Source organism: Cherax quadricarinatus, chromosome 35, assembly GCF_038502225.1.
Source record: "Cherax quadricarinatus isolate ZL_2023a chromosome 35, ASM3850222v1, whole genome shotgun sequence".
NCBI classification, from domain to species: Eukaryota; Metazoa; Arthropoda; class Malacostraca; order Decapoda; family Parastacidae; genus Cherax; species Cherax quadricarinatus.
In genome coordinates this window covers 6,684,846-6,701,968 of record NC_091326.1, presented here as the reverse complement: position 1 = coordinate 6,701,968, position 17,123 = coordinate 6,684,846, and the positions used below count along the sequence as shown (strand labels likewise).

At 43.8% G+C, this 17,123-nt stretch overlaps 1 protein-coding gene across 1 annotated transcript in view; it reads right to left on the bottom strand.

The window, feature by feature from the left end:
- LOC128695161 (uncharacterized) overlaps nt 1-15,307 on the bottom strand; it is a 356,867-nt gene extending 341,560 nt beyond the window's left edge. The window contains exon 1 of the mRNA XM_070091341.1: nt 15,261-15,307. The gene's annotated coding sequence lies outside the window, so the exon portion shown is untranslated. The remainder of the gene's footprint in view (nt 1-15,260) is intronic.
- Between the last annotated feature and the right edge of the window lie 1,816 nt (nt 15,308-17,123).

Here is a 17,123-nt window from a genome sequence, read left to right as displayed (position 1 = left end):
CTGTTGATCCAAGGAAGTGGAGTTACCCTACCTTCTTTTACAGCTGGTTGGGTAATTGGTTTAAAGTCTGTCGACTACACGAGAGTCAATAAGGTTGTATATTACACGTAAACCACCACTCAAGAATACCTCAATCCCTAAAATATTAATTACAGTAAACTGAGAGACGTGTGTCTCACGGTATACATCCTGTTAACGGGTTTACAGGTTTGAAAATAAACAAATTAATTTATACCATATTAAACTATAACATCGAATTATTACGGTAGCAGTAATGTTTATACGTCATAATAATTTGTGTTTGTACTGTCTACAATAATATATAGTCTCTGATGATATTTGTAATAAACTATCAATATGATTAATGTACATCCATTTAGTTCGTTACGTTTAATTCCATCGACTATACGAGGGTAATTAAGGCCAAAATTTACCTAAATACTAACATGAAAGATATTCTGAATCACTAATAGATACTGAAGTAAACTCTCGGTTATATTTAGATATGCAACTAACGATATAACCATATATAGCCTCTCTAGTCAATAATAGTATAACTAAGCATATATATATTTTTTTTTTATTTTATTAACACACCGGCCGCTTCCCACCAAGGCAGGGTGGCCCGAAAAAGAAAAACTTTCACCATCATTCACTCCATCACTGTTTTGCCAGAAGGGTGCTTTACACTACAGTTTTTAAACTGCAACATTAACACCCTTCCCATCTCCAGGACTCAAGTCCGGCCTGCCGGTTTCCCTGAATCCCTTCATAAATGCTACTTTGCTCACACTCCAACAGCACGTCAAGTATTAAAAACCATTTGTCTCCATTCACTCCTATCAAACACGCTCACGCATGCCTGCTGAAGTCCAAGCCCCTCGCACACAAAACGTCCTTTACCCCCTCCCTCCAACCTTTCCTAGGCTGACCCCTACCCCGCCTTCCTACCGCTACAGACTGATACACTCTTGAAGTCATTCTGTTTAGCTCCATTCTCTATAAATATGCGAACCACCTCAACAACCCTTCCTCAGCCCTCTGGACAACAGTTTTGGTAATCCCGCACCTCCTCCTAACTTCCAAACTACGAATTCTCAGCATTATATTCACACCACACATTGCTCTCAGACATGACATCTCCACTGCCTCCTGCCTTCTCCTCGCTGCAACATTCATCACCCATGCTTCACACCCATATAAGAGCGTTGGTAAAACTATACTCTCATACATTCCTCTCTTTGCCTCCAAGGACAAAGTTCTTTGTCTCCACAGACTCCTAAGTGCACCGCTCACCATTTTCCCCTCATCAATTCTATGATTCACCTCATCTTTCATAGACCCATCCGCTGACACATCCACTCCCAAATATCTGAATACATACACCTCCTCCATACTCTCTCCCTCCAATCTGATATCCAATCTTTCATCACCTAATCTTTTTGTTATCCTCATAACCTTACTCTTTCCTGTATTCACTTTTAATTTTCTTTTTTTACATACCTTACCAAATTCATCCACCAATCTCTGCAACTTCTCTTCAGAATCTCCCAAGATATATATAAATATATATATATATATATATATATATATATATATATATATATATATATATATATATATATATATATATAATATATATATATATATATATATATATATATATATGTTCAACACGTCGGCCGTCTCCCACCGAGGCAGGGTCACCCAAGAAAAGAAACAATTTTAAACTATCATTCAACACTTTCACCATCATTCACTCATAATCACTGTCTTTACAGAGGCAGTTCAGATGTCACTCCAAACAGCAAATTTCCCAAACCATATCTTTAAGTGCAGGCATTATATTTCTCACCTCCAGGGCTCAAATCCGGCTAACTGATTTCCATGAATCCTTTCACAAAATATTACCCTGCTCACACTCCAACAGCTCGTCTAGTCCAAAAAATTATTCGTCTGCATTCACTCCTATCTAATATGCTCATACATGCTTGCTGTATGTCCAAGCCCCTTGCACACAAAACCCTTTTTTAGCCTCTCCCTCCATTCTTTTCTAGGACGACACCTACCTTTCCTCCCCTCCACTACAGATTTAATACCCCCTCCAAGTCATATTTTGCTCCAACCTCTTTTAATAACTAAACCATCTCAACAACCCCTCCTCAGCCCTCTGAATAATACTTTTAATAACTCCACACCTCCTAATTTTCAAAATACGAATTCTCTGTATATTTACAACGCACATTGCTCTTAGACACGAGATCTCCACTACCTCTAGCCTTCTTGCTGCAGCATTTGCAACCCATGCTTCACACCCATATAAGAGCGTTGGTACCACTATACTCATACATTCCCATCTTTTACTCCATGGATGAAGCTCTTTATCTCCACAGATATTTCAATGCACCACCTACCTATTTTCCTTCATCAATTCTATGGTTTACCTCGTCTTTGTAAACCTATCTGCTGATAAGTCTACCCCGAAATACTGTCTGAACACATCCACTTTTTCCATACTCCCTCCCTCCAATGTGATATCCAATTTTTCTTTATCTAACTCGTTTGGTACCCTCATCACCTTACTCTTATCAGTGTTCACTTTCAACTGTCTTCCTTTGCATCTCCTCAACACCCTATCATTTACTTCTTTTACAACCCCATCTATAAATATATTGAACAACCATGGTGACATTACACATCCCTGTCTAAGACCTACTTTTACCGGGAAGTATTCTCCCTCTCTTCTACACATCCTAACCTGAGCCTCACTATCCTCATAAACTCTTTACAGAGTTTAGTAACTTACTACCTATTCCGTACACTTGCAACATCTGCCACATTGCTCCTCTATCCACTCTATCATATGCCTTTTCTAAATCCATAAATGCAACAAAATCACAATAAAACGCATTATTACAAATTTGAGAAAATACCAGTGAAGATAGAAAATAAAATAAAAGCACTTTCATGTGCTTACACATATCTTCAGAGGAAGATATGTAAGCACACACATATATACACATACACATATATATATATATATATATATATATATATATATATATATATATATATATATATATATATATATATATATATATATATATATATATATATATATATATATATATATATATATATATATATATATATATATATATATATATATATATATATATATAGTGCCGATTAGGTAAATCTTGTGATTTTGTCTTATATAGCAACGCACTTCTTGGCGAATAGGGCAAGCGAAAATTCGTGTATTCAAGAATTTCAAAATATATATATATATTTTTTTTTTCTTATTCGCCGGTATTCTCCGGGCCCGGGTCTTTTCCAAGTAGTGGTGACCCGGCCTTGGCTCCCTATCTGAGGAGTATCCCGAGACCTAAGTCCCCCATGGGAGGAGGTACAACTACCCCCTCATATTTCTTTTTTTTTTTTCTTATTCGCCGGTATTCTCCCGGCCCGGGTCTTCTCCAAGTAGTGGTGACCCGGCCTTGGCTCCCTATCTGGGGAGTGTCTCGAGACTTAAGTCCCCCATGGGAGGAGGTACAATTACCCCCTCATCTTTGGGACCAACTGTCCCCAGGCCTAGCCACATTCCCCGCCCTCACGGGGCTCGTAGGGAGAAGCTAGGCCTCTGGTCTGCCATCTCATATTTCTGAATGTAACGAAAAAATGTATTTCATTGTGTTTGTTTATTAATAAATTACTGTAAACTTATATAAAAAAATTTAGTGGGACTAGACTAAATTAAATTGTGCTTGTTATAATAAAGTTATAATAAGATTATTAATTTTTATATTAATAAAAATGAAAAAATATATATCTTTAAATGTACAAGAGAAAATTTCATAAAGGACTTAATTTTAAAAGAGTTTTTGCTAAATGACCAGTTTTACCTATTCGGCACCAAGTCAGCTCATCAAAAGCTTATAAGAAAGTTTCATGTAAAGATGGTCTTCAATAGCTTTAAATAAAAACGTTATATTCCCTGTTTACTCAAGCAGTCCCACTATGGTCTTGCCTATTTTAGGGAAAAAAGTCATTACCGGACCCGTAGTAAAAGTGGTGAACCAACCGCTATATTTATCTTACGTTGAGCCGGTCTCCTGCGTGAACATTATCTCATCCAAGGAACTGAAACTATTATTTCGTTTCTTGAACTGAACCTGATTCGCCTCCTCTTCCCCAGGTGCCGTATGACCACTACCAGTTTGATACCTTCCCGTCCATTATATTACTTTATCTTGACCTTTTTGGGTTATCCTAGTTTCTCTACACATATTCTGTGAGGGGCTCTTGATTTAGGGAATTGGATCTGTTCTCCAATTCTCCGAATTAAACCTGAATGCCTTCCACATTCCCCCCCCCCAGGCGCTGTATAATCCTCCGGGTTTAGCGCTTCCCCTTGATTATAATAATAATAATAATACACATATACTGATATATATGATAATCTATGTAACTGCACTTGTATATATCTGAATAAACTTAATAAAAATAATCCAGGGATGGGAGTAGGGTGCAATATATCTTACGTACGTCATTATTAAACCCAAAACCTATTACACATAAAAAACTGCATATTTTTTCTAATAACCAAACAGTAATAGGCTATATTTCAATTTCATACCGATATCAACAGAATAAATGCCAATGTTCTCTTACAGATTATCCAATAGTAACTGATGGTAACATTACAGGCAACACTCCCTCGAGAAACAAATAAATAATCGTTTCTTAGTAACACAACGGTCAGTCAGTATTCCAATATTAAACTAAGTCATTATTTATTGGTAACATTAAGACTAAGACTCCTTCAATGAAGGGAACCCAGTTGCAGGTTGGACGGGTACATGTGTGTGGTTGACTGGTAGATGAGTAGGTGTGGTTGACTGGTAGATGAGTAGGTGTGGTTGACTGGTAGATGAGTAGGTGTGGTTGACTGGTAGATGAGTAGGTGTGGTTGACTGGTAGATGAGTGGGTGTGGTTGACTGGTAGATGAGTAGGTGTGGTTGACTGGTAGATGAGTAGGTGTGGTTGACTGGTAGATGAGTAGGCGTGGTTGACTGGTAGATGAGTGGGTGTGGTTGACTGGTAGATGAGTAGGTAGATGAGTTGTGGTTGACTGGTAGATGACTGGTAGATGAGTGGGTGTGGTTGACTGGTAGATGAGTAGGTGTGGTTGGACGGGTAGATGAGTAGGTGTGGTTGACTGGTAGATGAGTAGGTGTGGTTGACTGGTAGATGAGTAGGTGTGGTTGTCTGGTAGATGAGTGGGTGTGGTTGACTGGTAGATGAGTAGGTGTGGTTGACTGGTAGATGAGTGGGTGTGGTTGACTGGTAGATGAGTAGGTGTGGTTGACTGGTAGATGAGTAGGTGTGGTTGACTGGTAGATGAGTAGGCGTGGTTGACTGGTAGATGAGTGGGTGTGGTTGACTGGTAGATGAGTAGGTGTGGTTGACTGGTAGATGAGTGGGTGTGGTTGACTGGTAGATGAGTAGGTGTGGTTGGACGGGTAGATGAGTAGGTGTGGTTGACTGGTAGATGAGTAGGTGTGGTTGACTGGTAGATGAGTAGGTGTGGTTGACTGGTAGATGAGTGGGTGTGGTTGACTGGTAGATGAGTAGGTGTGGTTGGCTTGTAGATGAGGTGTGGTTGACTGGTAGATGAGTAAGTGTGGTTGACTGGTAGATGAGCGGGTGTGGTTGACTGGTAGATGAGTAGGTGTGGTTGACTGGTAGATGAGCGGGTGTGGTTGACTGGTAGCTGAGTAGGTGTGGTTGACTGGTAGACGAATAGGTGTGGTTGACTGGTAGATGAGTAGGTGTGGTTGACTGGTAGATGAGTGGGTGTGGTTGACTGGTAGATGAGTAGGTGTGGTTGACTGGTAGATGAGTGGTTGTGGTTGACTGTTAGATGAGTAGGTGTGGTTGACTGGTAGAAGAGTAGGTGTGGTTGACTGGTAGATGAGTGGGTGTGGTTGACTGGTAGATGAGTAGGTGTGGTTGTCTGGTAGATGAGTGGGTGTGGTTGACTGGTAGATGAGTAGGTGTAGTTGACTGATAGTTGAGCGGGTGTGGTTGACTGGTAGATGAGTAGGTGTGGTTGACTGGTAGATGAGTGGGTGTGGTTGACTGGTAGATGAGTAGGTGTGGTTGACTGGTAGATGAGTAGGTGTGGTTGACTGGTAGATGAGTGGGTGTGGTTGACTGGTAGATGAGTGGGTGTGGTTGACTGGTAGATGAGTGGGTGTGGTTGACTGGTAGATAAGTAGGTGTGGTTGACTGGTAGATGAGTGGGTGTGGTTGACTGGTAGATGACTAGGTGTGGTTGACTGGTAGATGAGTTGGTGTGGTTGACTGGTAGATGAGTAGGTGTGGTTGACTGGTAGATGAGTAGGTGTGGTTGACTGGTAGATGAGTGGGTGTGGTTGACTGGTAGATGAGTAGATGAGGTTGACTGGTAGATGAGTGGGTGTGGTTGACTGGTAGATGAGTAGGTGTGGTTGGACGGGTAGATGAGGTGTGGTTGACTGGTAGATGAGTAGGTGTGGTTGACTGGTAGATGAGTAGGTGTGGTTGTCTGGTAGATGAGTGGGTGTGGTTGACTGGTAGATGAGTAGGTGTGGTTGACTGGTAAATGAGTGGGTGTGGTTGACTGGTAGATGAGTAGGTATGGTTGACTGGTAGATGAGTGGGTGTGGTTGACTGGTAGATGAGTAGGTGTGGTTGGACGGGTAGATGAGTAGGTGTGGTTGACTGGTAGATGAGTAGGTGTGGTTGACTGGTAGGTGAGTAGGTGTGGTTGACTGGTAGAGTAGGTGTGGTTGGACGGGATGAGTAGGTGTGGTTGACTGGTAGATGAGTAGGTGTGGTTGACTGGTAGATGAGGTGTGGTTGACTGGTAGATGAGTGGGTGTGGTTGACTGGTAGATGAGTGGATGTGGTTGACTGGTAGATGAATAGGTGTGGCTGACTGGTAGATGAGTGGGCGTGGTTGGACGGGTAGATGAGTAGGTGTGGTTGACTGGTAGATGAGGTGTGGTTGACTGGTAGATGAGAAGGTGTGGTTGAATGGTAGATGAGTAGGTGTGGTTGACTGGTAGATGAGTGGGCGTGGCTGGACCGGTAGATGAGGTGTGGTTGACTGGTAGATGAGTAGGTGTGGTTGACTGGTAGATGAGTAGGTGTGGTTGACTGGTAGAGTGGGCGTGGTTGACTGGTAGATGAGTAGGTGTGGTTGACTGGTAGATGAGTGGGCGTGGTTGGACGGGTAGATGAGTGGGTGTGGTTGACTGGTAGATGAGTGGGTGTGGTTGACTGGTAGATGAGCGGGTGTGGTTGACTGATAGATGAGTTGGTGTGGTTGACTGATAGATGAGTGGGCGTGGTTGACTGGTAGATGAGTGGGCGTGGTTGACTGGTAGATGAGTGGGCGTGGTTGACTGGTAGATGAGTGGGTGTGGTTGACTGGTAGATGAGTGGGTGTGGTTGACTGGTAGATGAGTGGGGGTGGTTGGACGGGTAGATGAGTGGGCGTGGTTGACTGGTAGATGAGTGGGCGTGGTTGACTGGTAGATGTGTGGGTGTGGTTGACTGGTAGATGAGTGGGTGTGGTTGACTGGTAGATGAGTGGGCGTGGTTGGACGGGTAGATGAGTGGGCGTGGTTGACTGGTAGATGAGTGGGCGTGGTTGACTGGTAGATGTGTGGGTGTGGTTGACTGGTAGATGAGTGGGCGTGGTTGGACGGGTAGATGAGTGGGCGTGGTTGACTGGTAGATGAGTGGGCGTGGTTGACTGGTAGATGTGTGGGTGTGGTTGACTGGTAGATGAGTGGGTGTGGTTGACTGGTAGATGAGTGGGCGTGGTTGGACGGGTAGATGAGTGGGTGTGGTTGACTGGTAGATGAGTAGGTGTGGTTGACTGGTAGATGAGTAGGTGTGGTTGACTGGTAGATGAGTGGGTGTGGTTGACTGGTAGATGAGTAGGTGTGGTTGGCTTGTAGATGAGGTGTGGTTGACTGGTAGATGAGTAAGTGTGGTTGACTGGTAGATGAGCGGGTGTGGTTGACTGGTAGATGAGTAGGTGTGGTTGACTGGTAGATGAGCGGGTGTGGTTGACTGGTAGATGAGTAGGTGTGGTTGACTGGTAGACGAATAGGTGTGGTTGACTGGTAGATGAGTAGGTGTGGTTGACTGGTAGATGAGTGGGTGTGGTTGACTGGTAGATGAGTAGGTGTGGTTGACTGGTAGATGAGTGGGTGTGGTTGACTGGTAGATGAGTAGGTGTGGTTGACTGGTAGAAGAGTAGGTGTGGTTGACTGGTAGATGAGTGGGTGTGGTTGACTGGTAGATGAGTAGGTGTGGTTGTCTGGTAGATGAGTGGGTGTGGTTGACTGGTAGATGAGTAGGTGTGGTTGACTGATAGTTGAGCGGGTGTGGTTGACTGGTAGATGAGTAGGTGTGGTTGACTGGTAGATGAGTGGGTGTGGTTGACTGGTAGATGAGTAGGTGTGGTTGACTGGTAGATGAGTAGGTGTGGTTGACTGGTAGATGAGTGGGTGTGGTTGACTGGTAGATGAGTGGGTGTGGTTGACTGGTAGATGAGTGGGTGTGGTTGACTGGTAGATGAGTAGGTGTGGTTGACTGGTAGATGAGTGGGTGTGGTTGACTGGTAGATGAGTAGGTGTGGTTGACTGGTAGATGAGTTGGTGTGGTTGACTGGTAGATGAGTAGGTGTGGTTGACTGGTAGATGAGTAGGTGTGGTTGACTGGTAGATGAGTGGGTGTGGTTGACTGGTAGATGAGTAGATGAGGTTGACTGGTAGATGAGTGGGTGTGGTTGACTGGTAGATGAGTAGGTGTGGTTGGACGGGTAGATGAGGTGTGGTTGACTGGTAGATGAGTAGGTGTGGTTGACTGGTAGATGAGTAGGTGTGGTTGTCTGGTAGATGAGTGGGTGTGGTTGACTGGTAGATGAGTAGGTGTGGTTGACTGGTAAATGAGTGGGTGTGGTTGACTGGTAGATGAGTAGGTATGGTTGACTGGTAGATGAGTGGGTGTGGTTGACTGGTAGATGAGTAGGTGTGGTTGGACGGGTAGATGAGTAGGTGTGGTTGACTGGTAGATGAGTAGGTGTGGTTGACTGGTAGGTGAGTAGGTGTGGTTGACTGGTAGAGTAGGTGTGGTTGGACGGGTAGATGAGTAGGTGTGGTTGACTGGTAGATGAGTAGGTGTGGTTGACTGGTAGATGAGTAGGTGTGGTTGACTGGTAGATGAGTGGGTGTGGTTGACTGGTAGATGAGTGGGTGTGGTTGACTGGTAGATGAATAGGTGTGGCTGACTGGTAGATGAGTGGGCGTGGTTGGACGGGTAGATGAGTAGGTGTGGTTGACTGGTAGATGAGTAGGTGTGGTTGACTGGTAGATGAGGTGTGGTTGAATGGTAGATGAGTAGGTGTGGTTGACTGGTAGATGAGTGGGCGTGGTTGGACCGGTAGATGAGGTGTGGTTGACTGGTAGATGAGTAGGTGTGGTTGACTGGTAGATGAGTAGGTGTGGTTGACTGGTAGAGTGGGCGTGGTTGACTGGTAGATGAGTAGGTGTGGTTGACTGGTAGATGAGTGGGCGTGGTTGGACGGGTAGATGAGTGGGTGTGGTTGACTGGTAGATGAGTGGGTGTGGTTGACTGGTAGATGAGCGGGTGTGGTTGACTGATAGATGAGTTGGTGTGGTTGACTGATAGATGAGTGGGCGTGGTTGACTGGTAGATGAGTGGGCGTGGTTGACTGGTAGATGAGTGGGCGTGGTTGACTGGTAGATGAGCGGGTGTGGTTGACTGGTAGATGAGTGGGTGTGGTTGACTGGTAGATGAGTGGGCGTGGTTGGACGGGTAGATGAGTGGGCGTGGTTGACTGGTAGATGAGTGGGCGTGGTTGACTGGTAGATGTGTGGGTGTGGTTGACTGGTAGATGAGTGGGTGTGGTTGACTGGTAGATGAGTGGGCGTGGTTGGACGGGTAGATGAGTGGGCGTGGTTGACTGGTAGATGAGTGGGCGTGGTTGACTGGTAGATGTGTGGGTGTGGTTGACTGGTAGATGAGTGGGCGTGGTTGGACGGGTAGATGAGTGGGCGTGGTTGACTGGTAGATGAGTGGGCGTGGTTGACTGGTAGATGTGTGGGTGTGGTTGACTGGTAGATGAGTGGGTGTGGTTGACTGGTAGATGAGTGGGCGTGGTTGGACGGATAGATGAGTGGGTGTGGTTGACTGGTAGATGAGTGGGCGTGGTTGGACGGGTAGATGAGTCCACGAGCATATGACAAGGCTGGGTTAGGTAAGGTTTGTCAGGAAACCGGGCAAGTATTTCCTGACACGGGTCTTAGTCAGATGATGATACACCATTGGAGCTTTTGGTCATCTGACCGAAGCCTTCCGCTGGCTTACCGGTCCACCTCTTTCAAAATTATAGTCATAGTCATAACCATGTTTTGACAATTTGGTTGGTTGTTAGGTTTGCAAGGCTACGTTAGGTTAGATAAGGTTCGTCAGGAAACAGGACAAGTGTTGCCTGACGCAGGTCTTAGATGATGACCCGCCATTGGAGATTTTGGTTACCTGACCGAGGCCTTCCGCTGGCTTACCGGTCCAACCCTTTCAAAATTATAGTCTTATAATGAATCAAATGCAATAAAATCCTAAGAATGTTGCTAAAATATTCAACATTTATTTAAAGAATTACATTTAGATAAAGAATACAATATTTAACTTTAGAATATCAATTAAAGTTAAGAAAAGGTAAATAATATGAAGACTAATAAAATCGAAAATAAAGAATATAAAAAAAGTTAGTATGAACTGGTGAATAGGTGCCTCCAGAGACCCTCCACTTCGTGTGGGGAAGAAGAAAGGAAGAGTTTGAGCAGTGTTTTATGTAAATATATTTGGTCGCGGTGTAATTAAAGGCGAATAATGCGTCATTTGTGGATACAATAGTGTGGGGTAAATATTAACTGCTCTAGTCACGACGTGAAGTGGTTAGGCCATTATATAGTCGAAAGACCGACAGATTAAACTGCGCTAATAACCTTCACAGTGAAAGCATTTTAAAACAGAAAACGGAAAAACGGCTTAAATTAGAATTGGATGACTTGGAAAATATGAGAGAACCACACACAATAGAAAATTGATGATGAGGAGGTACCTATACCTCCTCCCATGACAGATATAGGTCTCAGACACTCCCACAACAGGGAGCCAAGGCCGGGTCACCATTTGGAAAAGACAATCTACAAAGACAAAAGAAAGTAGAAAATTCAGATAGTGGTGGTGGTATATATTTTATTTGCCTGGCGAAATATGAAAACTCATCTTGATACGAGTCTGAAATCACATAACTCCAGGTGAGCTTTTGGTCGTTTGACGAAGTCTTTCCTCTGGCTTACCGGGCCTTCCCATAAAAACGATCATATCATAGAGGTGATGGTAGAATCTCCACCCCATTACCGAGTAGAGTCTTGGAATGGTAAATACGATCGCTTTTGAAGTGTATTGCTAATCGCTGCCGCCCTTTCATCCCATTTATTACATCAACAATTATTATACTGCATATATGTTTTTGTTTCACAGCTATTGTAATTAATGCTCACATTTAAGTTTTGAAACCAGCTTTGGCCTACATGTAATGTGACTACATTTCATACCACGTGGGAAATAGTATTTGGCCATGACTACCCATCAGCTAGGCTGTGGTGCCTACGTTGGGCAGCTTGCTACTAGCATCAAAAATTTGACTGGTCAATCTATGAACTAGGAGGCCTGGTTGGTAGTACTGAAAGCCGAAGAGCATATTAACAGAATCGAATCCTGGCTAGCCGCAGTTCTGTTAATGATTCAAAATCACTTGTTTCATGATTTCATTAATACTAGTATATATATATATATATATATATATATATATATATATATATATATATATATATATATATATATATATATATATATATATATATATATATATATATACATATATATATATATATATATATATATATATATATATATATATATATATATATATATATATATATATATATATATATATATATATATATATATATATTCTAATGCGTATATCTCTGTAAACGTGTAAACATTAAGAGCGAGTGCAAATATAATTTGAGGGATGTATATTTCAGAATGTATACACTAGATTGCTAGAGTTTACTCTATTAGGGACTGAAATATTCTATACGGGATGTGAACAGGTTGCTTACAGCCTTACTGATTCCTTCTGCATCGACAGCATTTCAGCCCAGTTAACCAATTCTTAGATATTTCACTAAAGTAAAAATCATCAGAGGATGTGTAACTTTGTGTTACGAGGAAGCGCTAAAATAGTAGGGGGTCATATAGCTGGAATGTCATCAGCTTTAATCCAAGGAATGGGGGAGTACCGTAGCTCTAATTCCTTAGATGAAGAGCACATAGTCGGTATTAGAGTACTAGGACTAAATTTTTATTACAACCTACTTAAGAGCGTAACATTCATACAGCAACTGCAGAATGGAAGGAGGAAGGAATCAGGTTGGAGTTGGGGTGAGAGCAGCTAAAACCCCTTGGAACAAGAGCCCTTACGCAGCTTTAAAGCAACCCTCGTCCCTAAAAAGCCCAGTTCATTACCTTAAATACAAATCTTCACTGTCGTTGTGTTCATGAACCTTCCGTCTAGAGGACGAATCCGTCCTTAAAAAAAATTGAAAGCTCAAAAAAAGTTGCTTTAACTCCTTGTGTTCTTAAGAATCATGTATAATATTCATGTGGAAACGCTAAATCCGTAGGGTTTCAACTGTGCCTGTGAAGCAATCAGGTTTGATCAGAGGGAGATTTGTATTATTATATTTACGGAAGAGCGCTAAACCTGTAAGGGTCATACAGCCCCTGGGGGACTGGTAGGTATTGAGATTGGATCCAAGGAAGGGGAACGAACCCCGGTATAGACAGTCTATGCTGTCTGCATAGGCAGCTTATGCTGTCTGCCAGCTGAGTTCATATTACGCGCCTTGCTCGTGCTGCCACCTATATGCCCAGACTTGCCTTTCACTCTGGCAGCTTACTCACTCAGCGTCCAGGCATCATAGAGACAGCAAGGCCTACTCCCTCTCGGTGCAGACAGCAAGGCCTACTCCCTCTCGGGCCATGGGCACTTAACACTGACTGTGTACCCCACGACATTGCAAATAAAGTAAAGTGCCTCCGAAGTCTTATCATTGCTCCCCGCTGCCAAGAAAACCACCAATACACGTAGAAAACATTGGTGACTGCCTCGCAGCAAGGATGTTTGCCCAGAGAGAAGAATGAAGTTGTCTTAATTTCATCACCCTACACAAGAAACATCAGTCTCTCAACGGGTTATCCTGATGTCGTGTCTGCACGTTTCTGCATCCAGACACAGATACACGCAGGATCTAGCCGAAATTTGTCGAATTTCTTCGAGAAATATAAGTGGCGCCACTTGGCACTTCACAACGTCCCACGCTGTTTCTCAAGTCACGTGTTCATCGTCACTTGTATGTTGCCGCTGTTGTTTTTCAGCTCGGCACGGCTATTTTGGCAAGTTAGAGGTGAGTTTTGTGGTTATTTCTGCGTCCAGTGAGTGTTTCTCCCCGTTTGTGGGTGGGAGAGGAGGAAGCGGCCGTTCGTCGCCTCACTCGCACCTCGCCCTGTTGTACGCCACCACACCATACACCACTCACCGTTTCTCTCACTCCCTCTGCTGTTTCTGTGAATTCTTTGCCAGAGTTGTGTATCCAAGTGCCCGAGGCCACTCGAAGCCAAGTGGGGTGTGAACGATGCCACGTGGATCTACAAGCCACGTGGGTTACCAAGCCAGACGTCCCAAGCCACATGTGGTCTGCTGTTGCATCACTCCACTGACGTTACCTTGTCACCCACGATGCTGCCCGACTTCACTACGTCACCCACGATGCTGCCCGACTTCACTACGTCACCCACGATGCTGCCCGACTTCACTACGTCACCCACGATGCTGCCCGACTTCACTACGTCACCCACGATGCTGCCCGACTTCACTACGTCACCCACGATGCTGCCCGACTTCACTACGTCACCCACGATGCTGCCCGACTTCACTACGTCACCCACGATGCTGCCCGACTTCACTACGTCACCCACGATGCTGCCCGACTTCACTACGTCACCCACGATGCTGCCCGACTTCACGATGTCTGCCTAACGTCACCTCACGATGTCACCCCATAACATCACCTCACAATGTCATCCCATGTCACATCGAGTGTCCTAGTAATTATTTCAGTTTTGTCGAGAAGTTTGAGAGAAGATATATATCGTGTGTTAATTTCAGTGTTCTCACATGTTCGTGTATGGCTTAGTGTCGATTTCTGCACAGAAAAGCATTTGCCTGTAAGCCATGTACGACATGTGCAGTACAAGTGTGTGCAAGTTTTCCGTGTGTCCTGTAAGGTCTTGAGCCCAGACCAGTATGTAGCACCTCGTGTTACTTCTCACCCGGTGTGACCCGCGCATTGGCACCTGACATCAGTCAGTCCAGGCGTCATACGAGCCTCTGAGCCCCTTGTACAGAGAGCTGTTTATCGCTGCTCGTGATGCCCTGCAGAATCGTACCCGCTAAGATTCCCATCGAGATTGTTTCACTTCACCTCCTGACCCTCAGTTATATGTAGACCAGTCTGGGGATGCTTAGACTAACCTCTGCTGTAACTCCAACTGTCGGGGTAATGACACTCATCAAGCCGTAGTTAGACCCTGTCGGCAGGTGCTGTGTCAGCCTCGTTTCATAGTGTGACAGCCTCGTGTCATAACTTCAGTGAGCAGCCTGCACAAAGATGATGTCACTGACTGCTAGCCAGCTCACTGCAATATGGTGTATCATGTTACGACTCCAGATGTTTCGCCGAGTCGTCTCTGCCACGACTCACTCCACGCTCGCCGGCAGTGACAGTACCAGTCGAGAAATATCCTGAGTCGCTTGCCAGAAGTGCTGCCAGTTGCCGAGTACTGACGATGCCTCACTCGAGGCAGGACGAGTAGAAAACACCGGCAGAATGAACTCTCCGAGTCAACTGACTTTATAAAGATATTAAACGTTGCCACGGTACACACTTACTCTGCACCTGCGTTTATCCGTTACTTTTTTTGTCTCACAGCCAATGATAATCAACGTATTCGTCTACACATGCAGAAAAATACTTACTGTATCAGCCCCAACTCAGCCGCCATCAGTCTCGTGACGTCATCACCTAACGTTCAACAGTGAGAGAATAAAAAAAAAATATTTCCTATCTAATTCTTTGTAAGAAATCATTTTCAACATTTAAAAATAAAAAAAATACTTTTAGCCAAAGAACTGAATCTTAAAATCACGAGAAAACTCATTATTAGCCATTATTGCTGCTACTACTACCAAGCATGAATGCTGACATACAACAAAAAATTCGCTAATTTATGATTAATATTGTTGCAATTCTTGCTCGATACATGAATATTAAAAATTTAATATATTAGATTGTCTTTCATGTGCTTAGGCCTAAGTAAAAATTCACACAAAAGACAAGTGACGTCCGTCAGGATTTTACAATTTCTTATTGAAGAAAATTCACTTTTTTTAATTGTAGATGGGAAAAAATCCGTCTTAGAAAAAAAAAGTATTACATCGAAGTGGTTGATTGATTTTATAATCCTAAAGCCCACGATACATGGAGTGACTCAGCAAATTGTCTTTTCTTCGCAACTCTCCCATAAATCAAGAGACAAATCTTTAGATGAGGTCTCGGTCTGTGCTGGACCATCACCGTGACCCGATAATAGGTCGGGGAAGACCGAAACGTCACCTAAGGAGTTATCTCAATTCGTAAGGTCAGTTTTGAAGTGTTTCAGCCATGGGATTGTGGCTTTTGTGATCAACCCCTCAAGGAAGGTTCCTTGATGCTGGTGAGGGGCTCTTGATCTAGGGAATTGGATCTGTGCTCCAGTTCCCTAAATTAAACCTGAATTCCTTCCACATTCCACCCAAAGGCGCTGTATAATCCTACGGGTTTTGCGCTTCCCCCTTGATTATAATAATTTTGTAATCCAAATTGGTAAACATAGTATGGATGACAAGTCAATGTGAGATATTGCATGTGCGCAGTGTTAGGATATTTGATAAATAAAACGTTCCTCCATAATAGCTACTTCAGCACCTCGAAGTGTAACGAGTCCTCAATGTATCATCTTAACACTGCATATGTGTCTTGCCTCACATTTCTTCATATTTCGAAGCAACTCTCGCCCATTCCCAGTCCATATTCTGACGACTTTTCGCTCATGTTTTGATAAAACTCAACTTTGTGCAAAAAAAGTCACCAGAATCAAGAATTATTCCTCTTACCTCGTCTCTGCCAGCGCTGTTGACCACTCTGCCAGCCTAGAGGCAAACTTTTAATGGTTCTCCAGTTGTTCAGTCCCTTTCTGTCTAATAGGCTCATTAGGTATTTCGCCAACAACGGTCATTAGTTGGTTGAGGTATTTAGGTTTGAAGCCTATCATTGACACGAGGGTCATTAAGACCGGATATTTTCCAGACTTTTCGGACTTCCTGAATCTGGCAGCTGCCCCTCCTACCTACCTGTTGTACTGGGATAGATATCAGCCAATGTGTAGTCCCACACCACCTGCTTGTCCGTTCGGGCTTGAAAGGTAATTACATCTGGATGCTTTTGGTTGCCATCAGATCTGCATAGTTATGGTGGCTCCCTTATTGATGGACATCCGGCTGTTGCAAGGCTCCTCTTGATGATGTTATTGACCTCTTCATGCTTTGCAGTCTTTCCCTCGGATCAACGGTAAACAAGACTATGGTACCCGAATCGGTCTGCCGATTCACTGCCGCAGATTCACATGTGTTCGGCGAGAATAGGGGCAACAAGGCGAAGGGCAACACCAACACCAATGCAAATGGTCTACAGGCCGAGGAGTGAGCCAAAGAAGGAGTTGGGGGACAGCCAAGAGGAAATACCTGCTGTTTGCAGATATTGAAGGTAGCAGGTCAGACCACAGAGCCTCCGTGTGTGTGTAG